This window comes from Stegodyphus dumicola, chromosome 11 (assembly GCF_044657685.1).
Source record: "Stegodyphus dumicola isolate Sdum_Otavi_A_Nest chromosome 11, ASM4465768v1".
NCBI classification, from domain to species: domain Eukaryota; kingdom Metazoa; phylum Arthropoda; class Arachnida; order Araneae; family Eresidae; genus Stegodyphus; species Stegodyphus dumicola.
In genome coordinates, this window is record NC_140778.1 from 115,138,491 (window position 1) to 115,155,902 (window position 17,412).

At 32.0% G+C, this 17,412-nt stretch overlaps 1 protein-coding gene and 1 non-coding gene across 2 annotated transcripts in view; one reads left to right on the forward strand and one right to left on the reverse strand.

The window, feature by feature from the left end:
* Positions 1-17,412, reverse strand: part of LOC118187283 (glutamate receptor ionotropic, kainate 2-like) — an 826,434-nt gene that overhangs the window by 765,052 nt on the left and 43,970 nt on the right. The window lies entirely within an intron of this gene.
* On the forward strand, positions 7,801-7,873 carry TRNAT-CGU (transfer RNA threonine (anticodon CGU)). The gene has a single exon. It is a non-coding gene; the product is annotated as a tRNA-Thr (tRNA).

The following is a 17,412-nucleotide window of genomic DNA, read 5'->3' on the forward strand; positions in this document are numbered from 1 at the left end:
TTAACATTAATTTAAAGTTTAACGTCCGTGAGAGCAGCTACAAGTAAACACATGGCATGTATAGCATCATGGGTGCCTCTATAGAGGAATGGTAACTCTGCACAGTTCTTCACTCTATTGTAGAGTAACAAGAACATCTTGTATAATACATAACAACGACCATAGATGGCTTCATTGGTGCCATTACATGGACATCTATGTACATATATACATAAAAACGTATTGTAGATAATAATTTGGTGCCACCAGAGGGGGCATCTCCAAATGACGCTGGTCTTGCATTTCCACTGTAGGGACTTCTTTAATACGCATAATGTGCCTGCAGGGACATAAAAATTAGGCCTAATTCCATCAGTAACTTAACTAAGACATACATTATACGCGAACACTCAGTTCCGCTTAGCCATTATAGATACACAGCCCTCAAAGCTCTTTGCCTAAACTAAGCTGTAGAATCTAATGCTATAGGCTACAGAAGTCAAATTTCCATATACAATAAAAATCTGAAAGTCTGATATCCAGTGGTCCTACATATCCAGTAATCCAGTAATCTACATATCCAGTAATGCATCAACTTTTACGCCGGCAACATCGTTATTAGAATTTTGTAAATGCTAGGCAGTTACATCTCGTATTTGTGCCATTTTCAGTTAGTCTTGGTTATGTTAAACTTCGTGTTTGAATACCTTTGCATATTTAGAATATTTTCAAAACTTGATAAAAGTATTGAAAAGGAAATTAAACGGAAATATATGACATTAACAATTCAAAAGAAGCCGGACAATATTAACGCAACCAATAGAACAAGAAGTTTTCAAAACTTTGTGGACACAGGAACCCATTTATGAGACATTTAATAAACTCTAATGGCAAAGTCAAGAAATTCCAAATTTAGCTGCCTATAAAAGATATAATTTTAATAGCTACTGTTTTTGGAAATCTGTAAAGCTATAACATTATAAGTACTGCACAAAGTAACAAAAAGTTTAGCGAAAACCATGAAGCAAAATTCTGTCAAATAAGGTGAAAATAATGATTATTCTATTGACCGTTCAAAAGAGTTGAAAGTTTAACTCCATCGAATACTTCATTAATCAAACTTTTAAGAAATGGATATAATGGAAGTGTTGAAAGTGGTAGAAATGGCCCATTTATGGAAGTAGCAATGTCAATATACAAACTATATTAAATTATCAGATAGTCAGAGATATTGAGAATAACGAAGAAGATTCAAAAAACATTACTTGACGTGAGGTTAGTGACATTTAGTACATTGATGACATTCGCCGAAAAAACTTAAAAATAGAATACTGGATAATAACGAAAATTTTTAGTGTAATAGAATGAGTGGTTTAAATAACGAATGGAATCAATGAAGTAAGGGCACATTCTAACTGTATTTGAGAAAACTCGATGCATTTGCAATATTCATGATTTCGATGCAAAAACTGATTCAAAATAATTAAGCGATTAACAAATTTATTCAATAGTAAATTTGATTTATTAAATATGCTGCAGAGTTACTCTAAGCAATTTTTTGCATTACTCAATATATTCAAAGATATAAGAAAAATTGCTGCATTACATAATTCTAATCCGATAATTCGGCATGTTAGATAACCCACATCCGTAGAATCCGGAAACTGTAGAATTACCTGACTTATACTATAGCTAAAAACTCAAAGGCAATGGATGCATATTATGGGCTATGTTTAGAACGCATTACCGTTTTTGCAGCTGCTGTTTTTGCTTACTGACTGTAAATGATTGATTTGTCATTTTCGTAGCAAACTAAGCAACGAAAGAAAAGCGAACGAGACTAAGTAATACGGAGTGAGTAGATATCCTAGCTGGTAACAAAAGAGTGAGTATTGTAGATGAGTACAGAGAAAGATAACTAGATATTTTCCCAAATGGATTTCGTTAGTTAGTTAATTAGTTTTATACTAGATGGCGCCACCACTTTTTCAGGCTATTTTATTTGTAAAAGCAATGTTTATGCTTATCGATTCTTTGACATGCAATTTTTCCGTTGAATTTGCGAAGAGTTTTTAAAATGCTGTCTTCCAATCTTTGTTATGAATTTGCTCTCAAATAGAAAGTTTTGTTTTCACGTTTACACTGCAAAGATTTGAAATAAAAAGCAAATGAAATTACTGTTATCTTAAGAGGCAAGAGTGCTAAATTTATCTCTCTTAAATTCTTTATCTCACTTTTTCTAATACTCTGTTTACAACAAATTACAAATTGTTTGAAAATAAGTTTTGAAACAACTAAATATACCAGTGCAAAATCGGGAGCATTTTGTCTTACCTCTTATTGACTATATGCGCGAAATTCTTGATATAATCTATATTCATGACATTTAGGGGCTCACTTTTAGTTGCATTAATATCGAGTGATTGACTGAAATATTTAAACCAGGTAATCTAGTTTAAAAAATATTCCACATTTTTATTCGCGCACTGAAAGTTTTGTTATGCGCAGGGTAAAACACAGCAAAAGAAATAAATATTTTGAAAAAAGTAAGCCAATATCACTGTTAAATAATAACATATCGGGTCATGCGAATATGAATAAAATGGCGGAAGGAAAAAAATATGTAAAAACAACAATTTTAGTTGCGCCACCTATCAGTCCGGAAAGTAATTACACAGTTAAGTAATGTAAATCGCTTATTGGGAGAATGCCCATAAATATGATCTAAGCATTCATATGGTTGCCAAATTCTATAATTATGATATCACGTAAATTCTGCATTTATTAAGTTAATCCTCAGCATTCTTTTCTATTTTATATTGCTGATCTATATATTATATTGCTGATCTATATATTATATTGCTGATCTATATATTATATTGCTGATCAATATATCAACCTGTTATATTGCTTTTCTATAATGCTGATCGATATTGCTAAGAAAGTCCAAGCAATAAAATGTTATTAGTGTTATCTGCATACAATACCTAAGCTTTACGTACAAGATAATATATATTTGCTTTTACGAACGCATCCTCTTAGTAATTATATTCCTTATTTTATAACGAAATATGGAAAAATGAAGATTCATTTAAATTTATTGTACTAAATATATAATATAAAGGGTAAAAGCATATTATTAATATAAAAATATTAGAATTTATTTCTGGCAAACAGCTAATGGCATACGGTGTTTCATTTTAATGAATTAATAACAAAAAGAATAGTAAAGTAAAAATTCTGTAATTGATTTATTAAGCCGAAACAAATTAATTCAGAAAATAAAATTATGTAAGTTTTATTTGGCAACAACGAAAATTCGTCCGTTAATAAAATCCACGCTAGAAGCACAATCAATCAAAACGATGCCATCCATGCAGGAGAAAGTGTACCGTGTCTTGAAATGCTTCAAAACGACCTCGTTTATTATCGTTCAAAGTCAGTTATTCACCAATTTTGGTAGAAAAGAACCGCATCGTCACCCAATCGAAAAATGCGTGAAGCAGTTTCAGGACACGGTATTCGTGTGCAAGAGAATCAGCTCTCAGGATGAATAGCGCAGACAAAACCGAAGTGGTTGAAAAAAATTCGCTAAACATTTTTACGAAGTCTTACAAAATCAAAACTTCGTGAGAGTTCTGAACTCAGTATGCCTCATGTAATGGTGCAGCGTGCGTTACGGAAACGTTTACAATTTTGGTCATACACCCATTGAAATGATGCAGGCGTTAAAACTTTCCGGCAAACCGTTGCGTGAAGCTTTCTGTGAGAATTTGCAAGATAATCTGGAGAAGGATGGTTCGCGAATAGACTTGTGTTTTACGTATGAAACCACTTTTCATGTCTCTGTCAAAATTAATCGCCATAATTACGATCTGGGGGCATGAAACATCCACAAGTTGCAACAGAACATGAGCGTGATTTTCCAGGTGAATGTTTTCTGTGCCATTTTCAACAGTTGCGTTTTTGGTACTTTTTCCTTCGTGGAACAATCGATTAACGGGTGCATTTACCGAGAGATGCTATCGGAGTGGTTGTTCCCTCAGTTGGAGCAAGCGGTTCACAGCTTGATTTTGCATCAATACGATGCTCCCTTACATTGGCATTAAAACATACGCCAGTACCTGAACCATAGTCCACTTCATCACTAGATTGGCCGTGCTGGGTCAAACGATATGTCATTTCTTTGTGGGCCACCGGGTTCCCAAGATCTAACTCCTTCTGATTCTTTTACAGGGTTTTGTTAAATAAAATGTGTCCTTACCTGCATTCCATCATGACTTACAGCAAGTCAGGCAGCGGGTAAATGAAGTGCTCGATCCACTAGCAAAGGATATTCTATCGCGAGTATGGTAGAAACTGGAATACCGCATAGGTATTTGCCGCAGCACCGTAGGGGCACACATAGCGCATGTATAGAAACTATAGAAACTTGGATAATTATAATTCCACTATCTATACAAAATCAAGTAATTACATTGTTAACAGGTACACTTTCTTTTTGTCCTAATGAGCATGAAACGTCCTATATTAAAGAACATTATAAACAAAATTAACATTTCCAACATTTGAAAACAGTATGAAACTTCAGATGCATTTTATCGCATAATTTAAATTTAGAATTAAAATTAAGCAAAACTATGTAGGATGTCAGAAACAACTGTTGGGTTCTAAGCGATTAAAAATTTAACACCGAGCCATATTTACTTTAAATCATATAAATACCATAAATCTTATGATATTTTAATATAGAAAGGTACTAAAGAAGTTTTGTTATTTTTTCTTGAAGAAAAACTCCTGTCTCACCAAAATAGACTTCCCATTATTGAAATTCTATATTTTGGCATTTTACTGTTGTACATTGGTTTTACATAATGATTTACAACTTCCCATAATCTTAGGTGCTTATAATCGACATCTGCGCCACTCAATTAAATTTAGCTTACCATCTTTAACGTTTGCCAGGAAAAGATTTGATTTCTTTTGACAACCTTCTTTTTTCACTCATAATAAAATCTCTAATGTCTATATTCGTCAAAATTTAAATAAAATACATAATGTTGCTAAATATTTGTCATAGACTATTCAAATTTAGTCATTTTACTTAAATATTGTACAGTTATATACTGTTTGTCTATAAGCAACCTTTCCTGAAGCGAATTTTATAAATTTGGTGTTTAAGATTTTATGCTAATTTTAAAATTTGAGCATTTTCACTTAGTTCTTCTGCGGTAACTACCCACAGCTATTGCATATAATTTTGCAATTCACTTCGTTAGATCTACACTGTATGTCTAGTTACCTAGCATACATTTTTCTCCATGCCCACAAAATACCTTACGCAGTCTTTGTTTTCGTAATTATTTATTAAAGACTTATACTTCCGATCAAAAGACTGCTTTAAATAAAAAATTTTCATCTCAAAACATTTTAAAAAATCCATATTGTAAATAATTGCAAAATCTAATTCTCTATACAGCCCCGTCACCCTATAGCTATATGTAATAAAAGCCTATTTTCATTCTCAAAAATGAAACACAAAGCATTTGTCCACAATACAACAAAATAAATGTGACAAATTACTGTAATAAATAAGCATTCCAGCATAATAAATGACGGAGGTATTTAATTTTAAGCGTTGAATTAACATTCAGGAATCGTATACAGATTCAACAGCTAAAATTATTTGCATTTGTACGTAACTAAAAATGAAATATCAGCTTAGAAAGAAGGTTCATATGTTAATAAATTAAGTGTAGAGCATTGCTATATGCTCTGTAGTGATAATTACTGATTAATATACTAACGTTTTTCAAAATCGAGATTTTATTTAAAGATTTCTATAGAATTTGTGCTCTAAAATGGTTGCTAAATTTCAGAATTGAGAAATTTGTAACAAAATCTTAAACTAAAAAGTGAAATAATGTTATACTTAGATAATGACAAAATATTATCACGGCATTAAAAGGTAAAAAATGTTCCTTGTATTATTTTGCAAAAATTGAATTTTAAATTTTAAAACGAACGAAATTGATTATTTGCGTCGCTTAAAATATTTTCGTAATTGGAATACGTGCCGAATACAATGGCTGAGAACAAAAAGGCCTCATAAAGCTATTCACGGATACGGTATAAATATGACGAAATCCTTTAGCAAAATCTTGCATACTAAGAGTTTATACATATCCTTTGAATTGTAACAAGTTGTTTTTAAACTATTTACTTTAGGCATTTCGGTTTTCAGTTTAAATTCTTCGACAATTTAATAGAAGAATGAACTATTGGTATGTCAGATAGTAATCTGCAATTTACCACTTTCAAAAATTTAGCCTAAAACAGATATTAGTCTCGAAACAGTTTTTTTTCATCGATTCACTTTAAATGTCGTCTACTGTAAATGCGTTGTTTCACTTTACGAGTCTGTTGCCATTCCGCAAAATGTAAGATATTTATCTTTCAAATATTAAAACTGTAAATGCGTTGTTTCACTTTCCATTCGAGTCTGTTGCCGTTCGGCAAAATATAAGACATTTATCTTTCAACATTATTAATAATTGTAATTATGTTATTATTAATAATGTAAGTTATTTAAAAGCAATAGATGCAGTTATTAAGAATATTAATTTCTTAATCTGATTGATGTAACTAAAAATACATTTCATTCATGGTATATCTAACTAAAAATATTACCATTTGCTTTATTTTCGATTTAAAAATTTATCTGAACATGTATCGGTCTCCATTCTGTAACTGTTTAGAAATTAAATTATTAAAACTTTTGTCTCTCATTGCTTCCGTACTGTAAAATATAACTCTGTCAAATAATTTCGTGCAGTTCCTTTTTAAATTGATAATTACATTGATTCCTTAACTGAAAGCATTGAATTAAATTCCGTTATTTATTGTTTTAAATTCGAATTCAATTTCTGTATCTGTAAATTCGTTTTCTTCCAATTTCCGTTGCTCCAACTCGCAAGGATTACCGTAACTCCATCTCATTTAATCTGTTCGTGTCATTCGCCAGTTTCGAAACATAAATGATTACCATTCCAATTACACGTTGGCAGCCTTCCCTACTTAATGTACCATCTATCATTGCGCAGACTTGTAATAAGGTGATGTTTAACACGCTTTGGAGTTAAGACATTAACTGAAAATGGCGAAATTACGAGAGAAAGGTTTGTGTCTGTAATGAGTTTCAGCAACGCAGGTTTGCAGCTGAAACAGCTAATGGAAACTCACGCTGAAGCATTATTTAGAGTTGAGTTTCTAAAAAGAATTTCCGGTGCTTTAAAAGATATTACAAGTGTCTCTATATACTAAATCTTCATCAGTCTGAGTAGTATTGAAATAAGGTTGTTCGCAATGCCCTTTCGAGATGTTTTAATAATACTTAAAGCTTTACCAATAATGGAATCAATATATATACTTCTTACATAACATATGAGTAGACGTAATTATTATTGAAAAGAGAAGTTAAATCGATTATATAAACATGCAAATTAATAATACAGTGAAACTTCTGTCTACGGTTTTTTAATGGGATACTAAAGATAAATAATTAAAGCGGAAAAAAAGAATTAAGTAAGAAAATATTATACATTGTAAAAGATGAATGATATTCTAAATAAGTAACATTTAGCTAATTTTCAACACACTTCTTAACAGAATAAACAGGCATTGTCATTAATTTCGTTACTAAATTTGGTTTAATCTGAGAAGCTAAGGATCTCAGAGATTAAGTGTTTTCATAGTACGCGTTGCTTCCTTTATGTATTTAGAAGCTTACGTTATAAAGCATTTCTCCCGCCTTCTTAACATGCCTTCGTGGTGTAGTGGTCAGCACGCTCGACGCGTATTCGAGAGGTCCGTGGTTCGAGTCCCGGCGAGGGCATTGCTCATTTATCATCTCTCCTGCTTTCAAAAAATAGCTAAGGTCTCTTAAGTGGCGCCCGAACAAAACCAAAGGTGGTGGATGATGATTCTTCATCACAAGGATTTGGCGATTGGGCCCCCTAAAGCCCCAGTCGCCCTTTAAAAGGGCGATTATATAAGCTATTTGCCAGGGAGAGCATTGCTCATTTTTCATCTTTCCTCCTTCGAAATAACTCTACAACGTTCTGCGAAGTTAGTGAGTCTTTGTGAAAATTAGCATCGTCTCTTGTTCATTTTTATCACCCAAGTATAATTGTTTTTCTAAAACCAAACTGAAAATTAGCATTGTAAGCCTAAATCCTAATAGGAATGAACTAAAGACTAAAATCAGAACTAAAAAAAGGCGAAGAAGAATAAGCTTAATCGAAGTTGTAATAAAATAAATATTTTAAAATTATTTAAATAATATAGAAGTGAAGCTGATGGTCACGTGCAAGGTATTACTGAGTTATTTTGCTATCAAATTTATAATCCAAAATAGAACACAACGCTATAATAAATATTTCAAGTTTTATCCAAACAGTCTATGCAAGAAATACTGTCCCCAAAACATGACATAGAAACGTCTCTATTGGGGTAAAATTGTAGATACATTAGGCATTTTTTTGGAAGCAGGAAAGATGAAAACTTAGCAACGCCTTCGCCGGGAATCGAACCGCGAACCTCTCAATTACGCGCTGAGCGTGTAGACTACTACACCACAAAGGCTCGTTAAGAAGGCGGAAGAAATACTCCGCATTTAAAGGGCGACTGGAGTTTTTAGGGGACCCAATCGCCAAATCTTGGGCGAGGAGAATCATCATCCAACACCCTTTTAGTTCGGGCGCCAATGTAGAGACATTAGGTATTTTTTGGCAGCAGGCGAGATGAAAAGCATGCAACGCCTTCGCCGAGAATCGAACCGAGGACCTCTCAATTACGTGCCGAGAGTGCAGACCACTACACCATGAAGGCTGGAGAAATACCTTATAAAGTAACAGTTTAGGAAACGATAGACGCAAACGTAAAGAACGTTACTTGTGTAAAACTTAATTCGGAACCATGCCGTAACATACATACAAGAAAACCGTTATTACAGGAAAAATAAAGGGAAACTCTACTTCATTTGCTTTAATGCTATACTAATACATATACTTTGTAAATCCGTACAAGTCGGCAAAACTTTAAGCGGTGATAGAATGCAGCTATACAAGCAATATTCATCATAGAATGCATGGTCAGATCTCAACTAGCAAGCCGTAGGTGGCATTGTAAGTGGTATAAAAACGGTCGGTCTTTGCAACGAACGGCAACTTCTACCGTGGATTGCTAAGAGAATAGCTAGTTATACGAACCACGAAATTTCCAGGATGATAGATTGCTCGAAGTGGTCCCATAGCGTGGCCACCAAGATCACAGGATCTCTCGTGTTTGGAGTTTTCCCGTGGGGCCATATGAAAAGCCTAATCTACGAGTGCCCTAGAGAAACCAATATGGATCTAGTCGCCAGGAGAGCCGTTGTTGCCGGAGATGCTAGGCAAACCCCTGGTGTCTTCGCAAATGTGCGTCAGTCTCTATCCTGCAGGCGTGATGCCTGCCTTACAGCTGGTGGAAGATCTCTCGAGCAATTTCCTTGGAAATGTGCATCAATTACATTCCTGGTAAAAAAAAATGTGAGAATGTACACTGCCTCAAAAAAGAAAAAAAATAGGGCAGTTCTATATCTCCCGTTCTACTGGGCCGATTGACGAAATTTAAATTACACTTTTCATGTCTCGAAATCCCGACTTAGGATATATATATTAGATTTATGCATAGTATTCTTCTAACATAATTATTTTAACACAAAATCGGACTTTTTTCTGAAATGACATGCAATTGTTTTCCACATTTCGATTCTACGACTAAATTTTGTTAAATTCGGTGCGAAATTTACGGAGAAATTTATCTTGGCTTGTTTTTTCAGTTTGTGCCAAAAATATTTACTTGGCGAACTTCTTAATTTATAGCAATTTAATTTTCCTTTCCTTTTTTACACTGCAGACGAGAGGAAAAAATTCATCGTTCATACTTTCAAATAATTTTAACAAAGTGCTACATTTGACGTTATTATTGCTCAAAAACAGATGCCAAATTTGAAACGCGCTAATATGTAATTTCATGTAAAGCTTAGAAAAATTTGATTAAAAAACTATAATATTCTGCAGGTATACCTTGAAATACATCTAATTTAAGAGGATGTCAAAATTTTTATAGGTTATAATACAAAAATTTATAAAAAAAATATTTAATAATAAAAATTTTAAACATAAATCATAAAAAATGTGTGAATTATATTTGGATTAAGCCTAACTTTCGAATTCTGGAAGAAGGAATCAAGTAAGTTTATTAATTATTATTATTAATATCTTTTAATATTTATTAATTTCTTTTTTAATAAAAAAAATATGATTAATTAATATAATTATAATTAATTAATAAATATATATCAAATTCAATTAACATTGAGGAACTAAAATTTTGACAGCTAATTTTTTAAAAACTACTTGTTCAATTTTTGCAAATCTTGGTAGTTTAGTATAATTTAAGTCGTAAAGCTGAAATATAGAAAAAACTGGCATGTCACTTCAGACAAAGTCCGATTTTGTGCCAAAATACCTATATTAAAACAATGCTATATATAAATCTTGTACATATCCTAAGTCGCGCATTCAAGACAGGAAGAACACAATTTGATTAAATTTCGTCAATAGGCCCAGTAAAACGGGAGATACAGAACTCTCCCTTTCTTTTGCGCAGTATGCATCAATTCCATTCTTGTTAAAAAAATGTTTTCTGTTTCTTCTTATTCTTGTGTTGTTCTTTAAATATGACAGCGGAAAACTAACCTTTAACTTTCATCGCTTGCGTACAGACGATACATTCTATGACGAATTTTGCTGGCATAGCTGTCTTCTATCACTCCCTAAAGTTTTGATCACTTTTTCAGATTCACCCTGTATAAAGCAGAACATATAGTTCTTGTTCTAATGTTATTATTAATAACTATAAAAACATTTAATTGCACTTTATGAAAAATTAGCTAAAATGTGTATAATACACTTGAGCATAAAGTAATTAATTTGCAATCTTATTAGACTCTCTGTATTCTCTAGTTATATCTTTTTGAAGAACTACACCAATCCAGATTGTTGGAAATGGAAAAGAAATATTAGCACATTACCTTAACTACGCTTAAGTATATCTTTCGATAAAATACTGACAAAATCTTAACATTCTTTAATTTATGTAAAATTTATATTGCACTCATATTATACGCCATACACTCCTGATAGGTATTTAGCGAACAGAAACAAACCATACCCGAATATCAAAGATGTAGTGATTACAAATGATCTAGATTTTTGTTTGCTTCTACCTAATTATTTACATCTTTTAGGGACAAAAGCATAGAATACTTAAGTCCAAACATTCATAGCAAAGCAAATAATAAACCAGAATGAAGAATGTTGTTAATTATGTATATCTATTCTACGAATATACGCTAGCATTATCGTTACTGTAAGAAGTTCAGAAAATTAGATACACAATATTGAAACGAAAAATAAATATCTGAAGAGTATTGTTAATTATGAATACCTATTCTAAGAATATACGTTAGCAATATCGTTACTGTAAGAAGTTCAGAAACTTAGATATACAATATTGAAACGAAAAATAAATATCTGAAGAGTATTGTTAATTATGAATACCTATTCTAAGAATATACGTTAGCAATATCCTTACTGTAAGAAGTTCAGAAACTTAGATATACAATATTGAAACGAAAAATAAATATCTGAAGAGTATTGTTAATTATGAATACCTGTTCTAAGAATATACGTTAGCAATATCGTTACTGTAAGAAGTTCAGAAACTTAGATATACAATATTGAAACGAAAAATAAATATTTGAGGAGTATTGTTAATTATGAATACCCATTCTAAGAATATACGTTAGCATTATCGTTACTGTAAGAAGTTTAGAAACTTAGATATACAATATTGAATCGATAAATAAATATCTGAAGAGTATTGTTAATTATGAATACCTGTTCTAAGAATATACGTTAGCAATATCGTTACTGTAAGAAGTTCAGAAACTTAGATATACAATATTGAAACGAAAAATAAATATCTGAAGAGTATTGTTAATTATGAATACCTGTTCTAAGAATATACGTTAGCAATATCGCTACTGTAAGAAGTTCAGAAACTTAGATATACAATATTGAATCGATAAATAAATATCTGAAGGGTATTGTTAATTATGAATACCTGTTCTAAGAATATACGTTAGCAATATCGCTACTGTAAGAAGTTCAGAAACTTAGATATACAATATTGAATCGATAAATAAATATCTGAAGAGTAGTGTTAATTATGAATACCTATTCTAAGAATATACGTTAGCAATATCGTTACTGTAAGAAGTTCAGAAACTTAGATATACAATATTGAAACGAAAAATAAATATCTGAAGAGTATTGTTAATTATGAATACCTGTTCTAAGAATATACGTTAGCAATATCGCTACTGTAAGAAGTTCAGAAACTTAGCTATACAATGATGTGGACACTAAATGACTTCCTTGTACGGTCTATTAAAATGTACACATTTGTTGTTTCACTTCATTTCCTCGAATTTCATTAGATATATATCATTCAATTAATTTTTGTTTTCACAACGCGGCAAGGTGAAAATATATAAAAACTCAAAACATCTTCCTCAAAAGTAGTAAAATATATAAAAGCCTAGAATAGCAAATCAGTTTTAAAAATAGTTAAAATATTTTACGTTTAAAATTAGAGTTTCTGATAAAAAAAAAAAAAAAAAAAAAGCAATTTGTCCTGCAGGCAGAAAGACAGATTCTTCTGTGCACAAAATTGAAAGTTTACTTTTGGTCCAACTTGGCAAAAAGACACTGAAGTTGATGCACAAACTGACTTAATCCATTTTTCTACTAAGAGTTTCAAAAAGTAAACAAATGGCGGCCCTATTACACTTACACCACTTAAAACTTTTAAACTGGTTATAGTTCTGTAACTATTGCACGCAGATTAACGTTAACCTTAACCGGAAATTAAACCCTTAACCGGAACATAAGAACAACATAATTCAATCACTTTTAAAGCCAAAAGTGAATAATGTACCAACATATCAGAATTCAAAAACAGAGCTCTCCTAGCAGGGTAACAGAATGGCTATGCATATGTATATGTAATAAGAAAAGTAATAAAAAAAAGAGATAAAGACGTAGAAACGTAGATATGTTGTTAGGCGTAGATTTTAGATCCATACTGAAATGAAAGAATTCTCATTACGTAGAATCTATAATTGCTAATACATAATGAATAGAAAACTTGACAGTCGAGGCAAATTACGTAAATTCAATTTTTATTTAAATTCACATTTGTGGCCACAGTTGACTTGGCACTCTAATAGTGCCTATTTTTCAGAACATTTACATTTTTTAATGCTGCTGAGATAGAAAAAGAAAGAGGAAAATGGCGTCCAAGCAGCGCATAACTTCAAGCTAAAATTACGCAATTATCTAATATGGAAGCGTACAAGAGAAGGCTTGGATTATGTTAGAAAGGTTTCAGTTCTCAATAGTTCAAGTTTCGAATAAGATACGCCATCAGCGTTGCACAACCATGTAACGTACATTAATCTAAAAATGGCGCACTTCAGAAAAGTTTTATTTTTAGAATAAAGAGATTAAATACTGAAATTAAAAATAAGGAATTAAGAGGTTATTATTAAATTTAATTAAATTGTATTACATTTTTATCTTATATCTATATCTATATGTGTATAAGATATATATATATATATATACACACGTATGTAAGGTATATATATATATATGTTTTCTGCGGCCTATTGCAATCAAGACGAGAGGTGCACAACTACATGTTACAGAAATCTCATATACAAAGTTTCTACATAATAAGACTACTAGTTTTTGAGTTATGCGAGATACATACATACGTACGTACAGCGCCACGTAACTCTTCTGAATCAATTTTTAAGTCCATTTGACAAATCCGGTTTGGAAAAAAGAATCTTTTATCCAGCCTGTACGTACAGATGTCATGCAAAAACATCGTTCTGATGGATTCGAGAGCTGTCAACATGGATATTTTCGTTGAAATATGATACGGAAAAATTTTTCGCAATTACTATACTTCCTTCCCTTCGTACAAGGAAGTACAAATGATTTCTATGCAGTCTAGAAAAAGACAAGAAAGACAACATTACTCATATATCAATGCTATTGTTTCGTTCAAACGAAATCCATAAATTGTAATTTTGAAACTCCAGTTTGGTAAGTCACTTATATCTTAGCATCAAAAACGCCTATGTGTTCTTTTTTTAAAGACTGATTTTCGGATCTTAAATTGCGCCTTATACAATGAACGTACGATATCCTGTATTAAAAATAGAGCATACAAATAATTAAATTAAAAGAAATTTTAGGATCTCATCTTGTGAAAAATAATTAACGTCTTGTGTGAAGATGTAATAATATAATAAATGAGTTAGTAACAGCTTGTAAAGATAATAACGAAATTGTTATTGAAATTAGCAGAATAATTTCTGCGATAACAAATTGCTCATTATGTTGGGCACAAATGAAAATGTGTATTTTACTCCAAAAATTAGAGCTTTGTATACTTAAATGAGTTAAAACGTTTAATAAAATGCAAGATAAAAACATGAAATAAACAATGCATCTTCTATTACTAATTAATAAAATGATATGCAACAAATAACTGGAAACATGTATTGTAATTGTTCAAGAAAATTAAATTATTTCATCTCCTACTTTTAAAAAAGAAAACTACAAAACACGAAATGAAATATTACAAAATATTGAAAGCTATGGATTCTTCTTAAACTCTGTGATATTATTACACGAACAAATATATCTTGATCATGAGGAAAATAATGATTCAGAAGTCAAACAACAAAAATCAGCGTTCTATTTTCAAATTTTCACAGGACTAGTTTCGATGGTTCTACCGAACCATCCTCCTCAGCTGCAGAAGCTTCATTTTAACTTGAGACTTGCAATTCCCTTCCGTTTCTCGACATTCTGGTCACACGTAACACATCCAACTTCCGTACTACGGTTTACCGTAAACCTTCATCGGTTTGCCTTTCACCACACTTTAAATCATGTCATCCGACTAAACAAAAGTTAGCTTCATTTTATTCCTATGTTTTCCGTGCTCTTCAAATTTGCTCCTCCAAACTATCCCTTGATGAAGAACTAAATTATTTAAAACCAATAGTTATTGACAGGGGCTTTTCACCCAAAATTGTTAATCAAGCAGTTAAGAAATTCTCATCTCAACACACTAAAAGGCACACTCTTGTTTTAGGAGATTATAAAAATTCTGTTGTCATTCTCTTCTTTCCATCAATTAGCTATAAAGTTGAATATATTTTTCAGAAATTTAACTTTCGGGTTACTTATTCTCCCATCAATGAAATTCCGAGTTCCATACTCACCCCATTTCGGATATGAATTCCTGGGGTATTTATAGGATTCCTTGTCAGTGTAGTTTAATTTACATTGTTCAAACTAAGAGAGCCTTAAAATTTCGCGTCAAGGAACATGAGGCATATGTTAGATAAAAGGAAACACAGAAGTATTCTGTTGCCCAACATTGTTGGTCCGAAAATCACACTTTCAATTTTTCTGCTGCCGAAACTATTCAAAAAACATCTTCCATTGAAGAACTGGATTTTCTAGAGGCATTTTACATTCAAAAAAATCTTTCGGTTCTAGTTAACGATCCTAATTCCAATCCATCTTTGCCTTCGGCCTTTAAAGGAATTATGTTTTAGTTCTGGTTTCATCAACAGATGGCGCCACTATCTTATTTTCTGTCCAGGCTTCCTTATCTAACCATTATATCCTATCTCGTTTATCTGAGCTTTTGCAGCTGAGGATGGTGGTTCGGTAAAACCATCGAGACTAGTCCTGTGAAAATTTGAAAATAGAACGCTGATTTTTGTTGTTTGACTTCTGAATTAGTATTTGTTCGGCGTGTTATTGTGTCTTGAAAATAATGATGTTTAAAAAATCTTGATAAGCAATAGTTTAAGAGATTGTAGCGTTGCGCGCCTCCAACTTGCACGCAACCAAGAGGTGACTGTGAAAACTGGATAAAAGACAGAGTCTTGTTAAGGGTTTAAATCCCTATAAAAATAATAACCTGAAAAGAAATAATAACAAGACTCTAACTACGAGGCTCTCTAAAAGTAACTAACCTCACCGCGTTTTACAATACCGCTGCTAATTCAGCAAACTTGAAGATCACTTGAACGATTAACACTACTTCCAGGCAAGCACACAGGCCGAAACGCGGGGTTCTTCAATTTCTGGCCAACTACCTCCGCGCTCGTGAATCGTGAAGTAAGAATATCACACCTCGAACTCGTTTCCTTTCTATTTAAATCAGAATACTTCCGCTGATAATTTGAATCCTTGCGCGTTCTACTAAAATTTACATACTCTGGCATTGGCAGTTCCAGGTGAAAGTAAGGCTTGACAGGAAAGATAGTTTAAACTTAAAATAAATGTTAGTTAAAATAAATATAAACCCTACATTTGCCGCTGCCAGAATTTGGAAAACTTACAAGCAGGTCCTACAAACAACCTGTTGTAAGTTTCTATAATTCTGAACTAACTGTCGAGAACCTCGTTTACACAAAAAAAAATCTTATGTAACAAATTGTATACTAAAATTCTGTGTATACTTATAAATTTTTCTTCTTACAGCAACTTTTCCTGGACTTCATCAATCAATCTTGGTCTTTTCCTTCCAGCATCTGGAAGGAATAAGTATCAGTATCTTTCTAAATACATTATAATTTACACTTTCTTGACACAATAAATTTTTGTTTTTAAACGATTCTTTTTCTTCAGTTATTGCTTAATTCACATTCATTCAATTTTTCAAGCATTAATTTAACTTTACCCTGGCTCTCCACCATGTGTGGTGTCAAACGGGAATATTCGTGTTTTAGTCTTACAACACTTCCCCTAACCACCATGATTTGTTAGAATTCAACGACCAAATAGACACACCTTACTCGACATTCTACAACTCGATGAGCTACTTTAACATTCTTAAAAATTCAAGTGTAGGTGGAGAACCCTACAAAACACATTCATTCTAACTTCCCCCTCATTCGTCTTTAAACATGCAGGCTTTCGCTCTAAAGCATGACTTTATCTACAATTTAATACTTAAATTTTGAATTCATTGCTTTTGAGCATTTACTTTTAGCATCTAAAATTTTATGCTTCTAGACTAAATTCTACTTTTACATAACATTCAAGTATTTACGTACATTTACAAAATTTTAATACATATGATTTTTACAATTTACCATAAAATGAATAAGAGAAATAAATTTTTACTTTACTCATTCTTCGCCAAGCTGGCGGCACTGAAACT